The 24645-nt window shown below is 44.7% G+C and overlaps 1 long non-coding RNA gene and 1 pseudogene across 1 annotated transcript; both read left to right on the top strand.

The window, feature by feature from the left end:
* Window positions 1-24645, top strand: part of LOC122941948 — a 123452-nt pseudogene that overhangs the window by 53479 nt on the left and 45328 nt on the right.
* LOC122941480 lies at window positions 15347-17111 on the top strand. The gene is made up of 5 exons (XR_006390454.1): window positions 15347-15612; window positions 15891-16048; window positions 16510-16659; window positions 16789-16968; window positions 17051-17111. It is a non-coding gene; the product is annotated as an uncharacterized LOC122941480 (long non-coding RNA).

The raw sequence follows: 24645 nt of genomic DNA, 5'->3' as shown, positions 1-24645 counted from the left end.
TGAGCAGAGTATAGAGGACATTCCTACAGATAACCGCCCAGGTGAGTAGTAACCACTAAATAAAGCAGAGAAGACTCAGAGATTCTACTCATTCACTGAATACTGATTTCTAATTCCACTGTCAGGTATTGGGGGGGGGGGGGGAGTTTGGGGGGCACATACTTTCTAACAGGTTCTCTTTACTAGCACATAATTCTTACCACTACATGGGGTCCCACAGTATTGATCAGAAGTTTGGGTTTATCATCTATTATTCTAACTTCTATGAACCCTCTTTCAGTAGTACTTAAAGGATTCACTTACAATTCAGAATTTTTGGGAATGGGGCAGAGCCTTATGGCCTTGGGTATAGGGCAGAGCCCCCCGCCACCGGGGCAGGGTAAACAGGGGGAATAAAAAAGATCAACCGCTGATCATTAGCAGCTGCCTGTCTGTCAGTAAAGATCTAACAATGTCCTGGAGTAAGGAGATAATCACAGGAATCAATCCCCAGTGGTCAGTGACAGCTTGCTGTGGTGTTCTCACCCCCTCCTGTTAGATTTCATTGCTATCCCCCCACCCTCCTTCTGTGCTCTGACCAATCTCACTATATGAAAATATCTGATGGCAGCTGTCTAATGTCCCCCAGATGACACCTCAGGGAGCACATTGAGGATAGTCATGGTGTGAAATGACAATCATATAGAATTGCTGTATGTACAGAGCAGTTTTATAGGTGAGCAGTTCTATATTTGCCATCCACCATGTGTTACTGAAATCCTAGAATAAAATTCTAAACCCAGTGATGTCATCGGGCTATCACCCAAACCGGGTGGGCATGCTGGGGGATCTATAATAAAAAAATAAATATGGAAATCTGCATCAGATTTCACAGAAATGGGGGCTACATTATCAGCAGATAACATTACAGTCGTGTACATGAAAGTGATTGTCACTGATTCTCATTGAGATGGTCATTGTATTTTCCAAGATTTTTAACTTCTGGCGTAGAGATGGATATTACTTCCTGAAAGTGCTCCAAATGTATTACCTTGAAAGGAAACACTGAAAAGTTGATTTGGAAAATCACAAAAGTAGTTGTGGGGAAATCGAGTGTTTCTTTAATTGTGAAACTGCATAAAGAGCCGAGTACAACAAAAGCTTTCTGGAAAGGACGCTGTGAAAGAAATAGGAAATCAATTTCATAAGATGATGCTCTATGAAGAAAGAAATGGTTTCACATGGGGTCAATGTCCATGCCTCGTGTACTGGAATGTGGCCAGAATGGTAATCATAGACAAGAAAACTTCAAGACTAAACTATGAAAAATATATTTTTTTCTCTTGACAAAACTCACTTTGAGGTGCAAGGGCGTAAATCAAAGTTCATTTGAACTTCAACCTCACCACATCCAACAAGCCCCAAAACACCAACCCACCAAGCTGATTTGGGAGTGCTTTACAACTACTAAACCAGTGAACACCAATTGAGGACAAGATGAACAGTGAAAAACTGTTACCAACACTGGTAGAAGTGGGTTTCTAAATGATGATATGGAATCAACACCAGGTGCCCTTCCAGATACATCAAACAGTTTTTGAGCAAAAACAAGCTTGGAAACCTTGGCATGGAAAGTCAAAGGATACCAGTGGGGTATGGTGGCATTATGAAGGCATGGATAGGAAACATGGATTGTGTAACAAAAATTATTGCAAGTGTGATGAAAGTGCAGTTCCAGAATTAAGAGATTAAAGATGTGCAGAAAACTGGTGGAATTGATGCATAAGAGTCCAACAATTTACAAATTCAATGGATATAAAGATCTGTATTATCAGGTAGATTATTAACTGCAGCACGAAAGGAATTATCGGAGTGGCCATGTCCAGCTGTGAGAAATTATATGTTAGGAAGACCACACAAGAACTGTCGAAGAGACTTCAAAAACTATACTATATGGAGAAAAGTATTGGGACACCGACACCTCCAGGATCTAATATGACATCCCATTCTAGATTTATAGGCATTTTTATGAAGGCGTTTTCCCCTTTGCAGCTAAATTAGCTTTCACACTTCTGGAAAGGTTATCTACAAGATTTTGGAGTGGAAATTTTTGCCCACTCATCCAGAAGAGCATTTATGAGGTCAGACAATGATGACGGCTCGAGATCTTCATCAGGGCTGTGTGTGGCCAGTCAAGTTCTTTTAAACCAAACTCGCCTAACCATGCCTTTATGGACCTTACAATAATAATTGCCAAAACTCTCAATAAAACAGCAATGGACATGGGTTACTAATATTGTATACAAAAATATTTATTATGTGGGTCTTAACATAGTTGCTGTTTACACCTTTAGACCTGCATTTTGTATGTAATGGTTTTCACTACAGAGCAGGATATCTTTACGATAGAGTGGGTATTACATCCATTCAGGCAGCTTAAGCAACATAAAGTACCATCGGTGTCAGTGCTGAGAAATCAGAGACAACACTACGAGATGCTAAGCCAAAGACCTGCAGTCTGGGAGCTATCCTAAGGTGAAGAGCCGTGCCATAAGCTGTAGGACCATATAGTAAATGCACAGTGTGGTGAGAAGCGCTGAGCACTGACATGTTTGTACAGTAACTTAATAATATGGCATATCGAAAGCTATTTATTTTCACCTTATGTGAGCTCGTATGACCACGCAAGAACTGAGTGGCCAGGGATGCTCTTGTGCTGGTATACTTGCTTAATACTATACAACAGCAACAATATTGATTCTCGGTATTGCTTTTGTGCTGGTACAGTTATAACAAGATACAGCGTCTGGAATTTATTATCAGTTCTCATTCACTGCCAAGCTGTATGTCGCGTGTTTTATGAGCTAGGAGATCTTGCTTATAGAAAAAACAGGCACAATTTATGGTGGTTTAGACAGCTGATTGTTGAGCAGATTATCAGGGACAGATGTTCCTACAAACACTTGTTCTCGATAGTCTACCTATCTAAAGGTGCAGCCAAGGAATGAGATTGTTATTTAAAAATAATAAAATATGTTTTATTTCTGACAGATAACTGGACCAGTATCTCAGAGGAACATCTGATATCTCCATATTTTAAAGCAGTCGATCATGGTGTCACAGAGGATACATATGAAGAGCATGCCAATATTCGAAATGTGCCTTCGGCTTTTCACAGCAAAGATCTAACATCTGATCCTTTGGACCAAGTCCACTCTAATAATTCATTACGGACCATTAGGCAAAATAAAAGTCAGAGAAGGAGTGTTCAACATCATAGAACTCACACAGGGAATAAACCATTTTCATATTCACAATGTAGGAAATATAGTGCTAAATCAACTCACAGAGAGTTGACACAGGAGAGTACTCACACAGGGGAGAAGCCATTTTCCTGTTCAGAATGTGGAAAACGTTTCAACTATAAATCACATCTTGTTAAACATCAGAGAATTCACACAGGGGAGAAGCCATTTTCCTGTTCAGAATGTAAAAAAGGCTTTATCCAGAAATCAGATCTTGTTAAGCATGAGAGAATTCACACAGGGGAGAAGCCATTTTCCTGTTCAGAATGTGGAAAATGTTTTAACCAGAATTCACATCTTGTTGTACATCAGAGAATTCACACAGGGAAGAAACTCTATTCATGTTCAGAATGTGACAAATCTTTTAACCGCAAATCAGATCTTGTTAAACATCAGAGAATTCACACAGGAGAGAAGCCATTTTCATGTTCAGAATGTGGAAAATGTTTCACAAATAAATCACATCTTGTTACACATCACAGAATTCACACAGGGGAGAAGCCATTTTCCTGTTCAGAATGTAAGAAATGTTTTGCAACTAAATCACATCTTCTTAGACATGAGAGAATCCACACAGGTCCAAAACCATTTTCACGTTCATAATGTGGCAAATGTTTTAAACGCAAATCATATCTTGTTAAAGATCAGGGAATTCTCTTATGTTCTTACATGCAGCACAATTTCCACCCCTGTGTTCTAGAAGTACAGATGGAATTTTTTATTTAATCAAATTAATTACTAGATAATCAAACCCCTGAGACTATTTAAGGATACCTAGCCCCTCCTACCCTATGTTTTTTTTTAATGTCTTTTGTGGATTTTGACAGATGATTAGCTTCTGGTTTTCTTGTCATGTTTCTGTTTTTATTCAGTATGCTGGACTTCCTAGATTCTGGGAGGTGTTGAAGGGGTTGCATTAACCTTATACTGGTTTTTGAACTTTGAGAGATGCAGCTGCCTTCTATTGAGTATTTAGTTTGTACTAATACACTTACATTTCCTAGCCTCTAGGCAGCCTGATTTAGCGTCCCTGTTGGGGTGAAAGCAGCATTTCTCAGATAAACATTACTGAGAAGATCGGTGTGTGTCTGTATTGTTAAAAATGCCTATCAATCTGGGAACTCCGTTTTCTTTGGTGAGCATGCTACAAGTGAAGCTTCGACACTCTAGCTCCTGTTCACACTGTATACACTACTTCTTTGAGGGCAGTTTATACTTAGTTTTATAATTTTATACGTAATTTTATTTTCTTGGTATACATTTGACATTAATAATTTGTTTTCAGCATGCCCTGGTGAGGTTTGGAGGGAAGGAAAGCAACTTCCAAATGAAGGCATCTTGCTGCATCGATTATGATATATTTCTGTCTAATAGCTAATTTCTAAAGCCCTCGAATGTCACATTTGTGATCTTTCTATGGACCATCTCTGCATTTTTGACTGATTTTAAAACCCAAAATGACAGGAGTCAGTCTCCATTCTTTCAGGAAAGAGGGGCATATTCATTCTGAGGGACGAAAACAAAAATAGAAAGTGTCGATGTCCATCAGATCAAGGGACCAGGAAGTTGACTAGAGGAAGCTCAGATCTCCACCTCTAGGGGCCTAGGGCCTTCAAAGTGATTGAAGCTTTGAAAAAAAGCTGTAATGGCAGAATGGAAATATCCTGGAAAAGATCATTACTAACCGATTTAGTCCAGATTCACTATGGACACCATCTTAATTCTTAACAGGTCTAGCTCTGCCTAATGTGGGAAGCCAAGCATAGAGGGCCTGTAATCTGGTCTAGATAGGGGATCTAAACCTCTATTAAGCAGATGTGGTACTTGAGAGAAAAGGCCAGAAAGTCATCTGCTCACTTTTCTGTGGTGTAAGTGTATACTTCATCAGATCTTTCTTCTGGCTAAAGTGAATCATCTATTGAGGTGAATGTGTCTGCCCTTATTGGAGTGCAAAGTACAAAGCTTGAGGCCTGTAAAGCACAACTTAGCGGGGTCCTTCTAATATTTATACATCTATAGCCAGATTATCCTGGAATTCTATTGCACCTGCTGGGGGGCTAAGAGTTTGATGCTTCTCTGTGGGTCGCTTCTCTGAGCTGAGAGTGCTCTTAGAGAACCCTACCTTCAAGTTCCTATGATTGCTTATAATGACTCCAAAGCCATAAGGGAATGAATCCTTCAGGTCTACAGTTCTAGCTATGATACATTTGCATTGATGAGCTGTCAGCAAAATCTTTGGACTAGATTACCATTGGTAACTTTCTCTCTGGCTTAGACCAGTTAAAATTCTTCCAGGTAAACATCTGTAGGTTAGAGTAATAGTCAAGTAGACACTCTGAACCAGGGTCAATTAGACTTTTTGGTTCAAAGCTGGATAAGATACTGTAATGGAGATCTTATCTGATATGAATTGAGAATCATACAGGGAGCATACAGTCAGCGGGCTTTTGGAGTCTCTTGAAAGGTCTTAAACCTTAAAGAATTTAATGCTATAGAATATGCTATCTCACCCCACAGACTCAAGGGAAGCAATCTGTGTGAGAATGGACAACATTACAAGCAGAGAATCAGAAGGTCAGAATTCCTTAAGGAAGTGGGAAGGATCATGGCATGGACAGATTTGAATCTGACTATCTGTCTACTATACTTATTTGAGGCTCCCTCAACATGGTTGCTGACCGACATGGTCAAGTTCTAACAGTTCCAGAAGAATGGTCTCTGAATCTAGAGATCTTCAAGCAGATTGCCAAGTTTTGGAGGTACAAGAGATTTATCTCAAGGCAATCAAGTTTCATGCTAAGATGGAAACATTCCTTTCCCTTTATAAGGAGGACAATCCCTTGGCAGCAGATCCCCTGTACATTTCTCGGAGGTTCAGACTGGCCTATATTTTCCCTCAGGTTTCCTTGATACCTAGGATACTGATAAAAATCAGGCTACACCAGGCCACTGTACAGCCATCATACCATTTTGGTCTGAAGAGGTCATGGTTCCCAAATCATTCAGATGAGTCAAGAGTGTTACTGAGACTTCCCCCAGTGCAGATCTTGGGTGTCTAGGGCACTCAACTATGCCAAGATCTAATAATTCAGTCCGACAGCCTGAAGGTTGACTAAACTCTATTACTACATAGAAGCCTCTCTGATACAGTAATAAAGACCTTGTCACACTTTGGGTCTCAATCTACCAAAAGGTCATGTTTCCTAGCTCATTCTGATAAGTCAACGGTTCATCTGAAGACTTCTCCCAGTGCAAATCGTGTGTGTCTAAAGAATTCAACTCTGCCAGGACCTGGTGAACTGGACAGCCTCTATAACAATGTATAGGCCTCTTGGACGTAGTCATGAAGAGCTTGTCATAGCCAGGTCTCAATGCACTTAAAATGCTTACACAAGAAGTGGATAGTTCCAAACCACAGATTAGCAGCCTCGTGGGCTTCCTACAGAAATGACTTGGAAATAGCTTGGGTGTATTGACTTAAAAAGTCTGAACTGCTTAGGTTTATTCAAGTTTATCCTTGTCACAAAAGTCCTTGATTAAAGGGTTTCTGTCATCAGTAAAATCGTTAAGCAGCTGGCTGACATTAGCGATGTGCTAATGTCAGCAGAACATAACTATATGACTTATATCTTCCTGCCTGCCGCCGTTCGCGCTAAATAATGACTTTTATAATATGCAAATGAGCCTCTAGGTGCTAGTGGGGAGTTGCTGCAGCACCTAGAGGCTCTGTCCTCTCACCATTTGGCATGCCCTTGTAAAGGTGATTGACATCCTCGGTCTCCTCTGTGCCCTGCAAATCCCGTGCCTGCGCCATCCATTTTAGTATTATGCGCAGGGGCAGTGAGTGAAGGATGCTCGCCTGCTGCTGTCCTTCACGCACTGCGCCTGCGACTAATCATAAAATGGACGGCGCGGGATTTGGGGGGAACGGAGGAGACCAGTAGCACCTAGAGGCTCATTTGCATATTATACAAGTCATTCTTTAGCGCGGCAGACAGGGAGATATAAGTTATACAGTTATGTTCTGCTGACATTAGCACATCGCTAATGTCAGCCAGCCACATAACCATTTTTCTGATGACAGAAACCCTTTAAAAGGTTCTTGAAAGGTTTGCTATGCTCAGATCTGTGTCAAAATAGGACTTGGCCTCAGTCCTTAAAGTTTTAACCTCATCTACCTTTGAAACTCTGGATGAGGACCCACATAAATACCTAGCCTAAAAAGGTTACCTCCATCTGGCTATGACATCTGTCATGAGAAGAGAAAGATCCTCAGTGGATCTGTTCTTCAGATTTTTCTCTGACAAGGTTTCTGCCTCACCTACTAGCTGCAGAGAGCCTAGCCTGATTCGGCCCTCACAGCTTGAGGAGTTGGCCTCCGGAAATGACTCCAAGACACTGGCTCCTGATATAAGAGAGACGTTAACTGACACTTGGTCCGTGATTTTGCAAAAACTCCATAATGCAGTGGCACAGCCCCATCCATAGTAGTAATGCCCATTGCGATCCTGTTATAGTAGTAATGCCCTCTGTGACCCTTTACAGTAATACTGCCCATTGTGCCTTCTTTGTATTAGTAATGCCCTCTGTGCCCCCTCCATAATAGTAATGCCCATTATGCCCACTTTATAATAGTAATGCCATCTGTGCCCTTTTACAGTAGCAATTCTGTCTGTGCCCCCTTAATAGTAATAATACCCTTTGCACCCCTTTGTAGTAGTAATGCCCCCTGTGTCTCCTTCACAGTAATAATGACCATTGTGCCTCCTTAATAGTAATAATGCCCTCTGTGCCCCTTTGTAGTAGTAATGCCCTCTGTGCCTCTCCAAAGTAATAATGCCCATTGTGTCCCCTTAATAGTAATAATGCCCTTTGTGCCCCTTTGTATTAGTAATGCCCTCTGTGCCCCCTCCATAATAGTAATGCCCATTATGCCCACTTTATAGTAGTAATGCCATCTGTGCCCTTTTACAGTAGTAATTCCCTCTGTGCCCCCTTAATAGTAATAATACCCTTTGTAGTAGTAATGCCCTCTGTGCCTCCTCCATAGTAATAATGCCCATTGTGCCACCTTCAAAGTAATAATGCCTATTGTGCCCCCTTAATAGTAATATTGCCACCTGTGCCCCGTGTAGTAGTAATGCACTCTGTGCCCCCTCCATAAAAGTAATGACCATTGTGCCCCTTCCATAGTAGTAATGCCCATTGCTATTGCACCCACTTTATATTAGCAATGCCCTCTGTGCCCCCATTATAGTAGTAATGCCCTCTGTGCCCCTTCACAGTTATAATGCCCATTGAGCCCCCTTTATAGTAGTAATGCCCTTTGTGCCCCCTTTGTAGTAGTAATGCCCTCTGTGCCCCCTCCACAGAAATAATGCCCTTTGTACCCCTTTGTAGTAGTAATGCCTTCTGTGACCCCTCCAGAATAGTAATGCCCATTCTGCCCTCTCCATATTGGTAATGCCCATTGCACCCCCTTTATAGTAGTAATGCCATCTGTGCCCCATTTATAGTAGTAATGCCTTCTGTGCCCCTTTACAGTAATAATGCCCATTGAGCACCCTTTGTAGTAGTAACGCCCATTGAGCTCCCTTTATAGTAGTAATGCCCTCTGTGCCCCTTAACAGTAATAAAGCCCTCTATGCCCCTTTGTAGTAGTAATGCCCTCTGTGCCCCCACCATATTAATAATTCCCATTGTGCCCCATTCAAAGTAGTAATGCCCATTGTTCCCCCTTAATAGTAATAATGCTCTCTGTGCACCTTTGTAGTATTAATGCACTCTGTGCTTCCTTCATAATAGTAATGCCTATTGTGCCCCCTCCATAGTAGTAATGCCCATTGCACACCCTTTATATTAGCAATGCCCTCTGTGCCCGCGTTATAGTAGTAATGCCCTCTGTGTCCCCTCCATAGTATCTGTATTGTTAATGGGTGCGCGTTGTTGAGATGAAGTGTGGCCGTTAACAATGCAGACTGACTAAACACTGCGATCTTCATTCGTTTAACAAGAACCAACTGCAGACTGGTTGCAGGATACTTGCGTAGCTGAGTTGCAACCACGACGTGACTGTACCATGTGGTTATCCTCTTAAATGCCACAGTCAACACCGACCACAGCATTTAAGGGTCAAATGGCTGGGATTTAGTACCTATGTGATCACCTTGACTTTCAGGTATGCCGTTTGGTGAGAAATCCTTTCCACGTACATGCACATAGAAAAAGGATTAACCAATAATACATGGGCAGATTATACTGTATATATAGTGCATCCAATACAGGTGAAGTGTGTGTATATACAGACACGGAACCCTTGCGGTCGTGGGCATAAGCCCTTAGTTACTTCATGGTTGTTCAGCTTTCTGTCTCTCCCAGCAGTCTACAAAACCTGCTTATTTACAATGCTGATCTTGCCCCTACACAGGGATAACATACCCTGACTGAGGTGGGAGATGAAAGTGTGCCGGTCTCCAGCGTCATACACAGCAGTTAGAGGCATGCTGGTGAAAGACGTACCGGGAAGTTGGTACATCATGAGCGCTGATCTGATCGGTCATGCAGAGCCCCTCTCGGCTGATTCACTCCATGCTCTCTGCCCTCATCTTCCTGCTCTGAGCTGTTGTCGTCGGTCATGTAGTTACAGTTAGTCATAGCAGATCTCCAGGCTTAGAACCAAACCGTTGATTCATTTATGATACCCCTGGCCAGTGCAGGGAGAATGACGTAGTGCTGCTAGGTATACCGAGAGCTTCCTGCTCAGCTGTCTGGTGGCGACTCTTTCAGAGGAGTAGGCTGATTAGCATATGATGCCAGGACATTGCAATTACACAGATTTATTTTTATTTTTTATTAATTATATTTAGAAATGCTCTTATTTGTTTAATGGCCATTAGACCCCTCGAGTCTTCACAGTACCCCTGATGGTGGGAATAGATTTTCCCGAGGGGAACACCAGGTCGCTACGTCTTGAGGAGGATAGGACATGAGACAGCTGGTCCAGGCGGACCAGGAAGTATCTGAGAAAGGTACCAGAAGTACAAGCGATGTCAGCAGGCAGGGTTGTTACTAGAAGCAACAGTGCACGACCGAAGGATAAGGAAGAGGTATAGTCAGACAGGAAAAAGGTCAGGGCAGGCGCCACAGGTACAGGTCAGGCAATCTGGGCAACAGGAGAGTCAAGGCAAGCAGGCAGGAATCAGATGGGTAGCAGAATCCAGGAACACAATACGAGTCAGGAACCCAGGAACACAAGTGGCTATCAGGAACTAAAGCAGGACACAAGGACCTTGACACTGAGGCATCTGTGAAGGGAGCTGGGCCACTTATGTATGTGCAGCAGGGCTAGGATTGATCAGCGAGGTCACATGACCTCACCCATAAAGCCCAGGAAATGAAGCGCTCCGGCCCTTAAGGAAGTGCTGCAAGAAGCAAGCAGCCAGCATACTGTAGCCAGGGCTGAGAGGAAACTGTGGAGCGGATCCCAGAACCACAGTACCTACAGCAGGCATGTCCAAACTGCGGCCCTCCAGCTGTTGCAAAACTACAACTTCCAGCATGCCTGGATAGCTTACAGCTATTAGGGCATGCTGGGAGTTGTAGTTTTGCAACAGCTGGAGGGCCGCAGTTTGGACATGCCTGACCTACAGAGACAGAGCCCAGGACTGCAGCGGTGAATGGGAAGCACTGGCCTCAGATCACCGCTGAACACAGTGCCCAGGACTGCAACGGTGAGCAGGGGAACAGCGGCGCACAGCAGCCGCTGTTACAATTAGTGCTTAGTGCAACGTTTCGGCCCCAAATCTGGTGCCCTTCTTCAGGCTGTTGACACGGCTGACCATGTGTGGATCTACGGACATGGGGGCAGTAATAGTGTGCAAAGGGGTGGAGCGCTGCTCATGACGGTTACCACTACTCCACATCAAGAAGACCCAAAAGGTGTACCCCAGGAGCAGCCGATGCTGGAGATTTCACCACCTCCTACATTTTTTGCAGAGCTGTGTAGAGCAGGCAGCATAGATGTCAAGATCTTCTTAACCTGTTGGGGACACATGACGTACCGGTACGTCATGATGCCCTGGTACTTAAGGACACATGACGTACCGGTACGTCATGTGTATTTATGATCACTGCCGCGCACGGTTATCAGAAAAGAGTGCCTGCTGAAATCATTTGGCAAGCACGCTTGACAATGCCGAGGGGGGTCCTGTGACCCCCCCGTATCGGCGATTGCAGCAAACTGCAGGTCAATTCAGACCTGTGGTTTGCTACGTTCCCGGGTTATTAGGGTCTCTGGTGACCCGATAACCCGGAATAGGATGGCAATCGGTGGTGTGATAATACGCCGCCAGGCGGAGCATAGGGACTGCCATGCCAGGGACCCTGTGGCCCACACTAGTACGAGCAGTTCTGGGGCTTGTACTAGTTTTCCGGCCCACCAGATAAGTCCACCTGAGAACCCTACCGGTGAACTTGCATGGTGTACCCCAGAGGATTTTGAGCCAGTGATTCCTAATTTTGTTGGCCAACCAGGAATCCAGATTCCCAACAGTGGGCTTCACTGAATATGACTATTTTAGTATTTTTTTCAGTGACCACTTTGTGAATCTGATGGTGGAGCAAACTAACTTGTACGCCCAACAGTTCATTGCTCAACACCCGGGCTCCTTTTTGGCTAAGGCCGGTGGCTGGACTCCGGTCAGTGCAGCCGAGATGAGGACGTTTTGGGGCCTCGTGCTGCACATGGGCCTAGTCAAAAAACCCAGTGTCAGGCTGTACTGGAGTGGGGACGTCCTCTACCAGACCCCACTTTACAGTACGGCCATGACACGCTCCCGTTTTGAGGCCATTCGGAAATGCCTGCATTATGCAGATAATGCAGCATGTCCCCCCCAAGGTGATCCTGTCTATGATCGCCTGTACAAAATCAGGCCAGTCATCGATCACTTTGGGGCCAAACTTTTGGAGGCCTATGTACCTGGGAAGGTAGGTCGCGTTTGATAAGTCTCTCATTGCTTTCAAGGGGAGACTCATTTTCCACCAGTATGTTCCCTCTAAGCAGGCGAGGTATGGCGTGAAGCTGTACAAACTTTGTGAGAGTACCTCAGGGTACACTTAAAAGTTTTGTGTGAAGGAGGGGCGAGATTCCCGTATTGAACCCCCAGAATGTCCCCCCACTCTGGGTGCTAGCAGGAAACTTGTGTGGGACCTTATGCACCCACTACTAGATAAGGGTTACCACCTGTACGTAGATAACTTTTATACTAGTATCCCCTTGTTCCAGTCCCTCGCCGCCAGATCCACGTCCGCTTGTGGGACCGTGCGGAAAAATCTATGCGGCCTCCCAGTGCCCTTACCAGTGGAAACCTGTTGCTGGTCAGATAGAAGAACAAGAGGGATGTCCTTGTACTGTCCACAATTCACGATAATGGCATCACCTGTGTTCCTGTGCGAGGTACTGCGGCAACGGACCTCAAGGTATTATTGGTGGCCCCGGCATTATTGGTTGCTTCAGGGAGTACCACACTTCCATGGAGTACTACATTTATAATCCCCTTCCCCAATTCAAATTCCATTTAAACACTAACAATTAAAAAAAACTATGGTTCTCAGACTTGAGACACCAAAAAAAAACAAAAAACTTTTTTTTTTCAAAAATGATATTTTGTAAAACTAAAATAAATATTAAATTTTACATATTAGATATTGCCACGTCTGTAAGAATCTGCTCTATAACAATACCCCATGACCTAACCCCTCAGATGAACACGGTAAAAAATAAAAAAAAAACTGTGCCAAAACAGCAATTTTTGGGCAAATTTTCCATTTTAATCCATTTTTTCTAGTAACAAAGCAAGGATTAACATAACAGCCAAACAAAACTTAATATTTATTACCCTGATTCTGCAGTTTAAAGAAACAACCCATATGTGGTTATAAACTGCTGTATGAACAAACGGCCGGGCGCAGAAGGAAAGGAACGCTATATGGATTCTGGAAGGCAGATTTTTTTTTGGCACCATGTCCCATTTGAAGAACCCCTGATGCACTCTAGAGTAGAAACTCTATAAAAGTGACCCATCTAAGAAACTACACCCCTCAAGGTATTTAAAACTGATTTTACAAACTTTATTAACCCTTTAGGTGTTCCTCAACAGTTTATAGCAAATGGAGATGAAATTTCAGAATTTCTATTTTTGGTAACCTTGCCTCACAAAAATGTAATATACAGCAACCAAAAATCATATGTACCTTAAAAATAGTCCCAACAAAACTGCCACCTTATCCCATAGTGGTCCCTTTTATGGAGTTTCTACTCTAGGGGTGCATCAGGGGGGCTTCAAATGGGACATGGTGTAAATAAACCAGGCCAGCAAAATCTGCCTTCCAAAAACAAAACGGCGCACCTTTCCCTCCGTCTGCCCGTACAGTAGTTTACGGCCACATATGGGGTGTTTCTACAAACTATAGAATCAGGGCAATAAATATTGAGTTTTATTTGGCTGTTAACCCTTGCTTTGTTACTGGAAAAAATGGATTAAAATGGAAAATTTGCCCAAAAATTAAAATTCTTAAATTTCATCTCCAATAACTCTTGTGGAACACCTAAAGGGTTAACAAAGTTTGTAAAATCAATTGTTGTTTTTCAACAATAATCTTTATTTGAGTTTTCTGAGTTTGTCAGTAAGCATAAATGCACCAAAAATAGAGCAACTACAATGTAATAAGTCGGCAACACAGTGCCTGTACAAATCATATACAGTTATCACATGTAGTAAGAGTACTGTCGCAGGGAAATGATGAAAATGGAGATTTGATCAAATCCCTAAGGGAGATTATGAATTTACGGAAAATGTTTAAAATAACATCTCTGTGGGGTGATTTCCCTAAAGAAAGTAAGTGATTTGGTTCAAGTAGAGTCCTAGAAAAAAAAGAAAGCAGTCGAAGGACCTTTGATTACCTCATAGACATGTGACCAGTAATGTGACCAGTAATATTGCTATGTTACTAGTCACATGGTGATGATGTCATCAAGGTCCTTTATCACATAGCTCTCACAGTTGCTGATAAAAGGCCCTAGCGACCCCCTGATTCTAGGTATATACTATTTTGGCAGGGGGACACCGCCAGGCATATCTCTGTGGGGGCACACTCCTGGTTGTGTTTCAATAACTATTGTTGTATTACCTACTCTACATTTATTAATGCATGGTTGACTAAATAAATACTTTTAATATCTACACAATATTATTTCATATTATTATATTATCAACAATATTAAACTTTTCACTAAAACAGTTAAGGGATTTGATGATCAAATCACTTACTTTCTTTAGGGAACATCATCTTCTGTGAATTGATCATGTCCCTTAGGGATTTGATCAGATCTCCATTTTCATCTTAGGGATTTGATCAGATCTCCATTTTCATCATTTCCCTGCGACACATATACTACCTGCCCATACTAACCAGTTTTTATATGGACATAGGCAATGTAGCGTATAGCATCTCAGCCAGCCGAATTATATGTCAGTCTACTGTGCCACTTGTGCAGGGAGTGGGGGACTAGGGGCTCACCTTGCACAGGGGCCCATCGGGGGATTCACCTGTGCCCCTGTGGGCCAGTCCGAGCCTGCAAAGAGGTATCTCCCAAGGAAAGAGAACCATCTCACTAGTGCCACCCTGTGGAAGTGGCTCCCTATGAGTTAACATGACAAAAGGCAAGCACCACAAAACAGCTGTCCACGGATGGATATCTGCAATGGCTTATTGAAAAATTGGATTTTGACTCATAGGGAATCATTTCCACAGGGAGAGACCTCTGTGCAAATCAGGCTCATGAAGCACACGCATCTCTATTGCCTGCTCATAAGGGAACAGAGCCTGGAGCCTGACTCCTCCCACACATGATCACATGGTCATGACATCATCATAGGTCCTTTACATCCTCCAGCAGAACAGCCTGGACTCTGACTCCTCCCACACATGGTCACATGGTCATGACATCATGAAAGGTCCTTTAGCCCACTAGTCTCCCCCTCCCCCATCCATGTAGTGTCCAGCAGTGCAGGGTGGAAGTGGAGGTATGTGTACAGTCACCCCCATTGTCTGTCAGGATTACTGGGGGCAGAGTCGTCATTAACCCCTTCACTACCAGCCCTCTCCCCCAGATCCACTCTCCCTCTGGGGCTGACACTGCCCTCCAGTCCCTTCTTCAGGCTCTTTCCAGCAGTGAAGGTGCAGTGGTGAGGCTACCTCCCAACTGTCCCAGACCCGGTGGGACAGTCCCAGAGTTTGGTGGTTTTCCTGCAGTCCCAGAACGGCTGAGGTATGTCCCGCTGACAACCGTTTCTGTGCCGCAGTGCGCTATCCTCCCGTCTGGTCTTCTCCCTCATCGGGAGGTGTGGTGAGATGTAGACATGGCAGAACATTCCTCAGACAACCATTAATAACCTCACTGATAGCGGCCGAGGTGTGTAAGTGCGGGGATTTCTCCACCTGGAGCTCATACTCCATACTGAATACATCCAGAGGTTTTGAATATTTTGTTTCCATTTTTGCTCATTTGCATATCATTAACATATCTGTCCATCCTGTGATTTCCAGAATTCCACCGCTTTTCCTTCTTGTTGTTACAATCTCAGTGCTGAGGAGTCTGTATAATAAGCCCAAGACGATCGATTTGGGGTAAATCCTGAGATCCCAGCTGATAGGAGGAGGGTAGTCTCAGCTCTGGATCTATGACGTCACCTACCAGATTACAGGTAAGGGTGCTGACTTCACGGTTGTGCTGCATTTTCTTCCAACAAAAGAAATCACAGCAGACATAAATAACATTGATCTAATTCTATTTTGTAATTATTGTCATTCAGTTTTGCTGTGTGTGTGGTTTGCATGATCTCTTTTTGCTGGTAGAAAAGGTGCCATAAATGCAGGTACGTTGCTGCTAAAAACACTTTTTTTTAATGTGTTTTTTGTTGCTGTACCAAAAACTAGCAAAGCTGCAACATGTGGCAGAATCCTTATCCTTGCATCACCGCTGCTAGCGGCAATTGACTATAATATGTAGTATGGAGGTGTAACATGCTGGAGGAGCTTCCTTCACTGGATATTCAGCATCTACACTTTATTATCTCCTCCGATGTGTCCTCTTATTATCTCCAGTAATTGTATTTTACATGGGATTTTGTAGGATTTTACTTCTTCTCATCTTCTCTCCATTCAGGTTCCTACAATATAGGATCCGCTCAGTGGAGATCTTCTATATAAGATCCTTCTCCTGATTAACCCATCAAGAATGGATAGGGACAGGGACAAGATGGCGGAGAGTATAATAAATCTCACCGTAGAGATCCTCTTCTGTCTTACTGGAGAGGTGAGAGATTCTGATGATGTCACATTACATCATCTTATCTATGTTACTAACAGATGGACATGACTGGAGAGGTGAGGGACTCTGGAGATGTATGGAGTCATATTTATTACTGTGTCTCTTCATAACCAGGACTACACAGTAGTGAAGAAGACCTCTAGTGGGCGCTGTCAGGACCCTTTTTATGAAGGATGGGGAAGAACCCTGAGCCCAATCACGAGGCCTCCACCTCACCCACAGAAACATGAGGGAATCAATAGAGAGAAGATCCTGGAACTCACCAACAAGATGATTGAGCTGCTGACTGGAGAGGTGACACTGCTGGGAATGCTGGGAAATTATACAGGAACGCTATGAAGGGATCTGGGTGATGACTGTACCATTGTGTTGTCAGGTTCCTATAAGGTGTCAGGATGTCAGCGTCTATTTCTCGATGGAGGAGTGGGAGTATTTAGAAGGACACAAGGATCTGTACAAGGACGTCATGATGGAGGATCACCAGCCCCTCACATCACCAGGTAATAGACATGACTAAATCCACACGTCCTCTCATTATCTGTATGTAAGGAATGAATTCAGTCACTGGATTTGTTTCCTACAGTTAAGGAAGAGAGAAGAACACCGGAGAGATGTCCCAGTCCTCTTCTTCCACAGGATGGTTCAGAAGAACATCACAATGTCCCACAGGATGATCAGGTAGATGGAGATAAGGTCTCATGAAATGTCCCCCATGATCTTTAGAAGGCTGTGAAGATCTTGTGTTCAGTCTTGTTTTATCCGCCAGTATTATAGGTCTTATCCTTGTATAATGAGAAAGGTTGGGATGGCAGGAGTACAGCTGACCATAGACATTACATGTTGTCTGAATCTATTTACAATTTTCTGGCTATGGAGACTGCTGACTGGAATAAGGAACCAACAGGTTGGATTTATACAGGAGACCTGCAGATAATTGTGTGTAACAAAGCGGATGTGGATCCGCTTTGTCTCTTACAAAGATTTGACTAGGAGCAGCTCCTAAAGGCATTATCCAAGTGGCCCCCTGGTTTTCACCCTTTAACTCCTGTACAAAGATCTGGATTCTGCTGCAGAGGAACCACCAGGACTTTAACTCTTGAAGTAGTCTCTGTAAAGGTGCCCCTACTGTGGTCAAGGGACACTTGTAGAACCATAGTCAAGGAGAGGCTGAGGGCAGGCAGAGTACATGCAATACAGTAAACAGTCAGATCTCAAGGCAGGCAGCTCAGGGTCAGAACTGAGATCAGGCAAGGGTCAGGTCAGACAGCTAAGGGTCAAATCTAGAAGTCAGGCAGAAGACCATAGAGAAAACAGGCACGCAAGCTAATGTCACAACTTTAGTGTACTAGAAACTGTTGCTCAGGTGCCTTCCCATGGCTGTGAGAGATTATTGTGCATGTGTGCTTAACCTCTAAGAGTAGGTGACAACACGTGCGTGTGCCCTATGGGCAACGAGTGCCACTGTCATCAGGAAGCAGACATCAGCCTATGTGGGAGGACAGCGTTTCTCCAGCAGCCAGAACCACTAGGCAGGGGGAGAGGAACTCCAGTGGGTCAAGACTCTAGAGCCGTGAAGCTTTAAATCGGGTGAACAGGGCAGCAGGCATGTCCACCAACAGAAGAGGAGTGTCTGTAAGCATATACTGCAGCCATAACAGAAGACTGCTGTTATTTTGGCTTTCTGGTCATATAAAATATTCCACTCGACTTCTCCAAATGTCTGATGACTTTTACAATATTTCTTTCACAGCTTGTTAATCCGGGTGAAGATCTGAACATGATATATGTTACAGAGACATATGTGAGGGGGGATGAGCAGAGTATAGAGGACATTCCTACAGATAACCGCCCAGGTGAGTAGTAACTAGGGTTGAGCGAACCCGATCTGTAAAGTTCAGGTTCATACCGAACTTTAGGATTTTTGGACCCCGGACCCGAACCCAAACTTTTCCGTAAAAGTTTGGGTTCGGGGTTCGGCGCTTTCTTGGAGCTTTTTGAAAGGCTGCACAGCAGCCAATCAACAAGCGGTTAACTGTCTGACCTTAGAAGCTACTAATGCATGGCTGTGATTGGCCAGAGCAGCATGTGACCCAGGCTCTATATAAGCTTGAGTCACGTAGCGCTGCACGTCACTCTGCTGTTACAAGTGTAGGGAGAGGATGCTGCTGAACTTGTGATTTCAGGGAGAGAATAGGAGAGAATCTAACTCAGCGATCTACAGAGAAATAGTTGTGTGGGTGCAGGACATTCATTTTACCCTGCCCTTAGGCCATTGACCAAAAAAAACAACTTTTGTAATTCTGTTGTTAGTTAGGTGGGTGGTGGCGGCCATTTTATGCAAGCTCATTGCACCAGCACTTCATCTGAGCTTTTGGGACATTGCAAATCACCATTTTTTGGGCAAACTACAACATCTGGATTAGTCAGTGTCCAATTTAAGCTAGAAATACACCCATCATTTTCTGGGGTTTGAAAAAACACTTTTTTTTTTTTTTACAAAAAACACTATTTTCAGGCCTTGCAGCATCAGCACGTGTGAAATTACAGGCTTATATACTGCTGTCAAATTCAGTTGTTAAAACAAACACTCGTTTGCACAAAAAATTTAGTTGGCAGCATTTGATGCAGATGTCATTGTGAGATACACCCTTAATACATTTGGGTTAAATTCAGAGATTTTAAATACCGCAATTTGGTGCGCCAATATTGAATTCAGGCCTGCACTGGTTCAGGCCCTGTGAGATACACCCTCTACATACAGGGATCTGAAATACAGCCATTTGAAATGCAGCCATTTAGGGCAAAGAAATATTTAGTTCAGGCCTACACTCGTTCAGACCGTGTGAGATACCCCCTCTACATACAGGGGTTTGATTTAGGTATTTGAAACACAGCCATTTTGGGCAAAGAAATATTTTATTTAGGCCTACACTGGTTCAGGCCTTGTGATATACTCCCTCTACATACAGGGGTTTGAATCAGGCATTTGAAATACAGCCATTTTGGGCAAAGAAATATTTACGTCAGGCCTACACTGGTTCAGACCATGTGAGATACCCCCTCTACATACAGGGGTTTGATTCAGGGATTTGAAATACAGCCATTTTGTGCAAATAAATATTTAATTCAGGCCTACACTGGTTCAGACCGTGTGAGATACCCCCTCTACATACAGGGGTTTGATTCAGGGATTTAAAATACAGCTATTTGAAATGCAGCCATTTAGGGCAAAGAAATATTTAGTTCAGGCCTACACTGGTTCAGACCGTGTGAGATACCCCCTCTACATACAGGGGTTTGAATCAGGCATTTGAAATACAGCCATTTCAAATACAGCCATTTTGGGCAAAAAAATATTTAATTTAGGCCTACACTGGTTCAGACTGTGTGAGATACACCCTTTATACACGGTCTTTCTATTCTACTATTATGTAAACACCCATTTATGGCAAGATCCTAAATTTGAAAAATATGAGGAGAGCGTCAAATAAAGGACGTGGCCCAGGTCGTGGTGCTGCTGGTGGAGCTCCTGTTGCAGGGAGAGGACGTGGTCGATCTGTGCCAGCTACACGCACAAGTGAAACCCCTTCCTCAGGTGCGAGTAGGCGACAAAACCTGCAGTGGTATTTGGTCGGGCCTAATGCTGCTCTACGAATGGTGAGGCCTGAACAAGTACAGGCGATAGTAGATCCAGTTCCTTCACGTTGTCTCCCACCCAGTCTCCTGCTGAAAGACCACAGTTGGCACCTGCAGCCGATGTCCATCAGTCTTTCACCTCACACCCTTGCAAATCAGCCAAGCAGTCTGAGCCCCAAGTCATGCAGCAGTCTCTTCTGCTTTTTGATGACTCTATAAGCAGGGTTTCCCAGGGCCATCCACCTAGCCCTGCCCCAGAAGTGGAAGAGATTGAGTGCACCGATGCCCAACCACTTATCTTTCAAGATGAGTACATGGGAGGACCATCGCAGCATGTCTCGGATGATGATGACGAAACACAGGTGCCAACTGCTGGGGCTTTCTTAAGTGTGCAGACCGACAAGGAAGGCAAGGGTGAAGACTGGGTGGAAGATGATGTGGAGGACGCTGAGGTCCTCGACGCCACATGTAATTAAGGTCATGTGAGTGACCTATGTAGTTCGGAGGAAGAGGCGGTGGTCGCACAGAGCCACCAGCACAGCAGAAGAGGGAGCAGGGTGCAAAAGCTGAGCGGCCGTCCTCTAGACAATACGCCTCCTACAAGGGACCGAGCACACCAAAACCAGCTCCAAGGAGTTCCCTGGCGTGGCAGTTCTTCAGACAATGTGCTGACGAGAAGACACGAGTGGTTTGCACTCTGTGCAATCAGAGCCTGAAGCGAGGCATAAATGTTCTCAACCTGAGCACAACCTGCATGACCAGGCATTCAATTTTATAGCACGAGCTGCAGTGGAGTAGACACCTCAAAAACCAAGAAAGGTCTCTGGCTTCTCCTGCTTCCTCTTCTGCTTCAGTCGCGGCCTCTTCATCCACCTCTGGAGTGACAGTGCCACCTGCCACCCCGCAAACAGAGGATCTGCCAGCAACACCAACACCTGGGTCACCAATAATCTCCACAATGCCCCACGCAAGCGTTCAGCTCTCCATATCCCAAATGCTGGAGAGGAAGAGGAAGTACCCGCCTACCCACCCGTGATCCCTAGCCCTGAATGCCAGGATTTCTAAATTACTAGCCTTTGAAATGCTGTCATTCCGTTTGGTGGAGACGGATAGTTTTAAAGGCCTTATCGTGGTGGCTGTCCCACAGTACATTGTGCCCAGCCGTCACTACTTTTCAAGGCGAGCCATCCCTTCCATTCACAACCAAGTAGGGGAAAAAATCAGGTGTGCACTGCGCAATGCCATCTGTGGCAAGGTGCACCTGACTACGGATACGTGGACCAGTAAGCACGGTCAGGGCCGTTATATCTCCATAACAGCACACTGGGTAAATACAGTGGCGGCTGGGCCTGAGGCGGATAGCAGTTTGGCGCATGTCCTTCCACCACGGAGGATTGCAGAGCACTTCAGTTTGCCTCCTGTTGCTTCCTCCTCCTACTCTGTATCCTCCTTCTCTACCAGCTCCTCATCCGGTCAGCGTAACACCTTCAGCACCAACTTCAGCACAGCCAGGGGTAAACGACAGCAGGCAGTTTTAAAACGTATCTGTTTGGGGGACAAACCCCACACCACGCAGAAGCTGTGGACGGGCCTTGAACAACAGACCGATGAGTGGTTTGTGCCAGTCAGCCTCAAGCCCGGCCTGGTGGTGTGAGATAATGGGCGAAATCTCGTAGCAGCTCTGGGACTCGCCGGTTTGACGCACATCCCGTGCATGTGCTGAATTTGGTGGTGCAGATATTCCTTAAAAATTACCCCAATATGTCAGAGCTGCTGCATAAAGTGCGCCGTCTGTGCGTGCTTTCAGCGTTCTCACCCTGCTGCTGCTCGTCTGTCAGCGATGCAGCGTAACTTCGGCCTTCCCGCTCACCGCCTCATATGCGACATGCCCACAAGGTGGAATTTCAGCTGCATCACGCACGGGTGAGTCGCTCGGCGGACAGCACCACTTCACCACCAATGACTGGGCCTCCATGTGAGACCTGTGTTCCTTGTTGCGCTGTTTCGAGTACTCGACCAACATGGCCAGTGCCGATAACGCCGTTCTCAGCGTTACTATCCCACTTCTATGACTCCTTGAAAAAACGCTCCTGGCGATGATGGAAGAGGATGTGGCACAGGAGGAGAAGGCGATAGAGGGATCATTTCGTAGGGTTTCCAGCCAGTCATTCCCAAGTGGCTCCGAGGGTGGGTTCCTGCACCCACAAACCCAAGGTACACAATTGTCCAGCCAGGGCACAGTTCTGGAGGATGAGGAGGAGGAGGAGATGCAGGAGGAGGAACCATGTTCACAGCAGGGTGGCACCCAGACCAGCTCATGGCCATCACTGGTGCGTGGATGGGGGGATACAGAGGAGACAGACGATACACCTCCCACAGAGGACAGATTTTCGTTGCCTCTGGGCAGCCTGGCACACATGAGCGATTACATGCTGCAGTGTCTCTGCAACGACCGCCGAGTTGCCCACATTCTAACTTGTGCTGATTACTGGGTGGCCACGCTGCTGGATCCCCGTTACAAGGACAACATACCGTCCTTAATTCCATCACTGGAGCGTGATTGTAAGATGCACGAGTACAAGCGCACGCTGGTAGACGCGCTGCTGGTGGCATTCCCACCTGACAACGGGGGCACAGTGGAAGCACAAGGCAGAGGATGAGGAAGAGGTCGCCAATGCAGCTGGGGCACCGCCAGCACCTCAGAAGGCAGGGTTAGCATGGTCGAAATGTGGAAAAGCTTTGTCAGCATGCCACAACAACCAGCACCACCAGCTGATATGGAACGTCTTAGCAGGAGGCAGCATTTCACCAACATGGTGGAGCAGTATATGTGCACACGCCTACACGTACTGAATGACGTCTGCCTCCTTCAACTTCTGGGTCTCCAAATTGTGCACATGGCCTGAGCTTGCCCTTTACGCCTTGGAGGTGCTGGCCTGCCCTGCAGCTAGTGTATTGTCTGAACGTGTGTTTAGCATGACTGGAGGGGGTTATCACAGGTTATATTTCCCAATGTTTTGGGGTGTACCCTAATTTTAAAAATAAGATTTAAAAACAAAAAGCAGTGTAGGCTACCTCCTCCTCCACTGCTGCTTTCACCTACACCACCACATCCACCGCCTCCTCAATCTCCTACTACATATGGACCTGGTCCTCCTAGATCAAGATTTTTTTTACGCATTTTATGTTAGTTTAAGTCATTTCCCTATCCACATTTGTTTGCAGAGCACTTGCCATGCTCTTAACCACATTTTGACGCCATTTGCAGCCCTTTAGCCCTTTCCATTACATTTTTACAGCCATTTTAGTGCTCAAAAGTTCGGGTCCCCATTGACTTCAACTTTTTTCCGAAGTTCGGCCGAAACCCGTCAAACCCGAACATCCAGGTGTCCGCTCAACTCTAGTAGTAACTACTAAATAAAGCAGAGAAGACTCACAGATTCACTAAATACTGATTCCTCATTCTACTGTCAGGTACTGGTGGAAGTTTGGGGGGCACATACTTTCTAACAGGTTCTCTTTACTAGCACATAATTCTTACCACTACGTGGGGTCCCACAGTATTGATCAGAAGTTTGGGTTTATAATCTATTATTCTAACTTCTATGAACCCTCTTTCAGTAGTACTAAAAGGGTTCACTTACAATTCAGAATTTTTGGGAATCGGGAAGAGCCCTATGGCAGAGCCACCACCGGGGCAGGGTAAACAGGGGGAATAAAAAAAGATCCACCGCTGATCATTAGCAGCTGCCTGTCTGTCAGTAAAGATCTAACAATGTCCTGGAGTAAGGAGATAATCACAGGAATCAATCCCCAGTGGTCAGTGACAGCTTGCTGTGGTGTTCTCACCCCCTCCTGCTAGACTTCATTGCTATCCCCCCACCCTCCTTCTGGGCTCTCACCAATCTCACTATATGAAAATATCTGATGGCAGCTGTCTAATGGTCCCCCAGATAACACCTCAGGGAGCACATTGAAGATGGTGTGACATGACAATCATATAGAATTACTGTATGTACAGAGCAGTTTTATAGGTGAGCAATTCTATATTTGCCATCCACCTTGTGTTACTGAAATCCTAGAATAAAATTCTAAACCCAGTGATGTCCTCGGGCTATCACCCAAACAGGGAGGGGTAAATATTGCAGCCACCTATAGACTACATCCAGTATACAAAAAAACTATTCATCTCTAACTGTTGTCTTGCATGAAAATGTAACTTTCATTATTCTAGTAAAAATGTTTCATAACTGTCTGGTATATTACATATAAAGTAAAATCATTATTAAAAATCCAATAATTACACAGACACACTCAGCTAAGGGTACTTTCACA

Source organism: Bufo gargarizans, chromosome 6 (assembly GCF_014858855.1).
Source record: "Bufo gargarizans isolate SCDJY-AF-19 chromosome 6, ASM1485885v1, whole genome shotgun sequence".
In the NCBI taxonomy this organism is placed as follows: domain Eukaryota; kingdom Metazoa; phylum Chordata; class Amphibia; order Anura; family Bufonidae; genus Bufo; species Bufo gargarizans.
The sequence above is the reverse complement of the archived record's forward strand: the minus strand, read 5'-3'. Positions and strand labels throughout refer to the sequence as shown.